At 51.2% G+C, this 3,987-nt stretch overlaps 1 pseudogene across 1 annotated transcript; it reads right to left on the minus strand.

The window, feature by feature from the left end:
* Nucleotides 1–704: 704 nt before the first annotated feature.
* LOC100277640 (MAPK-interacting and spindle-stabilizing protein pseudogene) lies at nt 705–2,268 on the minus strand (annotated as a pseudogene). The gene has a single exon (NR_157101.1). The product of NR_157101.1 is annotated as an MAPK-interacting and spindle-stabilizing protein pseudogene (transcript).
* Nucleotides 2,269–3,987: the final 1,719 nt, after the last annotated feature.

The raw sequence follows: 3,987 nt of genomic DNA on the forward strand, positions 1-3,987 counted from the left end.
ATCGAACGCACAATACGCATCGTCTCGACTCGACTTATAAATATAGAGAAAGCGACGACTACCTTGGCATGTCACCACCTCTCTATATAAGCCAAAGTAATTTCTATCTACAACGACCAAACATTCATGTCGAGCACACTTTATTTTATCGTGTCTCGCATACAACCATATGGTGGCGTGCACTCGAGACACTTCAATCAACGTGGCGCGACCACTAATATATGAACTCCGACACTCAAGTATTAATAATTCATCCTCCACGCAAATTAGCATTGTCTAAACTACTCGTCACATTAACAATTATATCCCCTATATAATCACGAATCCCATCACATTGCATAAAACAAATACACTTTTCACATAAACACATATCGATGCATTTCCCAAAACAAAATCCGCATTTTGTAACTTAGTTTTCGCATTTAAACAACACATCGCATATTTTTCCTATCAAATATAAAAACATATGAGTTTCTTTCTACTTTGTTTTCTTTTCTACTCACGTCCATTCATACAATTATATTTTCATGCACATATTCACGCCATCGACTGAATCGTAAATAAAACAAAAACCACCATTTTTCTAAAGCGAACAACCTGGCTGAAACCCGAGTGGAGTTGTGCATGCATGCATGTCGTTTTGGCTTCCTGTCAAGAAACGACGCGCGAAGCGTGACGACGACAAGGGGCTGCGACTAACGACATACACAATTATTTCACAGCTTTATTAGTTCAGTTATTTTATAAAATCAGGGAACACAGGACAGCGAGGAGCTCACCGCGGGTTTCGACGACGACGCGCAAATGCTGCGCAGATCAATAGCGTGAGGCCCGTCCTGGCGAGCGCGACGCAGCGAAGGGCGTCGCTGCTGCTGCTGCGGCATTTCATCGAGCACGCCGAGGGCGCGACACAGCGAGAACCCATGTGGCTGCGCGAACTAGCGTCGTGGCTGCTGCGCGAGGTTGACGGCGAGCTCGCTGCGGCTGCTGTTTTGTGGGGAAGAGAGGAGGAGCAGGGGCCTAGAGCTAGGCGGCATTGCTCCTGCTGATTTCCATGGAAAAGTAGGGCGCAGGGAACAGCAGGGATGGCATGCCCATGGAGAAGCTTCTGCGCACCGGGGAGAAGAGCTCCCTACTGCAGAACGCCGTGGAGAAGGGGCGCGCCCATGGGGTGAGCTCAGGCTTGAGCCATGGAGCAGGGAGGGCAACACCCTAGAAGAGCTCTGCGAGCACCAACCATCGGAGCTGAGGGGGAGTGGCGAGGTTGGCCATGGGCGACGGTGGGCCACCTGCTCGAGCTTGGACCAGAGAAAGTCTCCGCCATGGCTGGAGCAGAGGCGTCATGGGAGTAGTTGCCTGCACCGACTCGCCGCCATGGAGGAGCAGGGGACGTCGGCTTCGACAAGAGCAAGGAGGGGCAAGACTCTGGACGAGAAGTTCCAGGGCGCCATGGACGAGTAGGAGCAGAGGGGCTTGCAGCTTGTCCTAGCAGGTTGAGCTCGGCCATGGGGAAGCAGGGGCACCCTGCGCGCGAACGAGAGGGCCGAGCGGGGCCCTGAGCTTATGCTCGCGCGCGGTCCCGACATTGGAGGTGGGAAAGCTCGTCGACGTCCTGTGGAAGATGTTGGCCGGCGAGTGGAGCGGGTCGACGGCGCACTGCTGAGGGAGGGCACCGACGCCATGGACGCCGGGTTGGAGCGCCGGCCGAGGAGGAGATCCTCCTAGCATCATGGATCCGCTAGGGGAAGGGGCGCCTACTCTCCCTGCTGGGTTCTGAGGGGAACAAGGAACCAGCCATGGTGCAGAGGGGGAGAAGGGGACGCAGGGACGCTCGGCATGAGGAGGAAGAGGGCCTGCACACCGGCCTGGGGAAGAAGGGCGCCGAGGGAAAGGGTGGCGCCATGGGAGAAGCCATAGCTCGGCTAGGGAAGGAGCTGGGCGGCCATGGAGCTTCGGTGTCCGAGGAGCCAGGGAGATGGAGTCGCTGCCTGCCGCCGTGTGGGAGAGAGGGATTGCGTAGGGAGAAGAGTGGCTGGCTGGGATTTAACGAAACGTCGCTGGTACTCCATTGGTTGGGACGGGGCGGCAGCCATCCACTGGCCAGCCAGGCGGTGCCCAGGCCGAGCGGCCACTCGGCGGCTCTGCTCGCCTGTTGGCAGGGGTGGCGTACGTGAGAAGCCTGGTGGCCAGGAAATGGAAGAAGGGAGCGACTGCCAGGGGCTTCTGCGCGTTGGGGAAGAACGACATCGCTCCACGGCTGGTTTTGGGGAAGGAGAGGAGCATCTGCTAGTTGATTTAACAGGACCCTGCTGGCAGCAGCCATTGGCTTGCGATTGGGCGGCGCGGGCTATTGGAGGCTTTGGCTTGCTGCTGCTGGTTGGCTGGTGCCAAGCATTAGCCAAGAAAATGGCGTCCAACGACTGGCTGAGGAGGGTGGAGACGCCGATTGGTTAGGAGGGAGGTGGTCAGCTGTTGGTTGATTTGCGCAGCTCACTCGTTGGCTGAGACCGACGCAGGGAATGGAGCGAACTGACGCACGGATGAACGAGAGGCCATAGAATAAAATAAACTGAGACATTTTATTTGGTGTTGCTTGGAAATTAAATTCTCGCGCATAAGTAGAAACAAAATGAATCGAGGTCGATCGGCTTCGGATTCGGCATCGAAATAAAACGAGTTGGATTAATAAAAATTATTGCCGATGTTGATTTTCGAATTTAGATGGGACAGAGAGATTTTAAGCCGAGTTGGATAAAAATTTATTAGAGGACGAAACATTGGAGATTCCGCTTGAGAATACGGACTGGGATAAATTTTTGGACATAGATCGAACATCGAGAAATTAGATTCGGACACAGCTCGACTAGCAACTGTCGAGCGTTCGATTAAATAAGCTTTGAACGAGATTTATAAATTGAGAATGATTATTGAGTTCGCATTCGTGCTGAGAAACAAAAGTTTTTAACAGGCTCCAAATTCGGCCTTTCTCGAGATCATTTAACTCAAAAAATCGAGGGCACTTTTCATGAGTAACTTGATAAACAGAGATAGACACGATTGAGAAGTAGAAATTTCCACTGAGCATTAGAGATTGGGATAAATCTTCCGACGTAACACGAAATTGACACCAGGGGTGTCACATATTTCTGGCTTATTCTTGTATACTGTGGTGTTCATTATTTTTAAACAGTGTATATACTAGGTGAGTGTCTCCACAATTTTTCTCAAGTCCAGTATAGAAGTATTTCTATTTTTCTCTGTATTATTAAGGTTTGGGCAGTTTTCTAATTTAATTCAAAACTCTAAAAATTAGTATAGAAAACATTGGGTTCAATATTTTTGTTTGACAGCTCATATTTTACAGAATCTAGCAAAATTTGTTTGACCAAATTTGGACGAATATTTTTCAAGTTATATATTTATCAAGTTTACATCAGATTTAAATAACTTAATATTCGAAAAGGGAAAGGAAAATACATCTTGCACTCGGGTCCTTGGTGTATTTTTCCCTTTTTCCTTATAGACTAGTCCTCAGTTTACTATTCAATCGAGTCACTGATAATGCAGAAAGCCCCTAGGGTTAGCCTAAATCTATACCGCGGTCCCTGAGTGGTCGGAACAGTGACCGGGGCAAAGAATACGGCGGTGAGACTTACTGGCGGCGATTTAGCTCTGGTGAAGTTGTCGACGACGTCGGGGAGGTCGCGGCGGTCACGTCGGTGTGCGGGTCAGTGTTAGAGATGGCTGGAGTTGGTCGGTCCTCGCACGCAAGCGGGGGAGCTCGTCGGTGGCGAGTGATTCAGCCTAACCACGACGGTATAGCTCAATCCAGTGAGTTGGGGAGCTTCACGGGAAGTCAGGGAGGTTGTATGCGCAAGGAATTGGTAAATGGCTTACCTGGGAGCCCGGTCTACGTGCGGTGGCGGGCAGCCGAAGTCTGGCGAGGTCGCGCTCGCTGCTCTGGTGGGGCAGGGTCTCGGATCAAGC

This window comes from Zea mays, chromosome 2, assembly GCF_902167145.1.
Source record: "Zea mays cultivar B73 chromosome 2, Zm-B73-REFERENCE-NAM-5.0, whole genome shotgun sequence".
Classification (NCBI taxonomy): Eukaryota; Viridiplantae; Streptophyta; class Magnoliopsida; order Poales; family Poaceae; genus Zea; species Zea mays.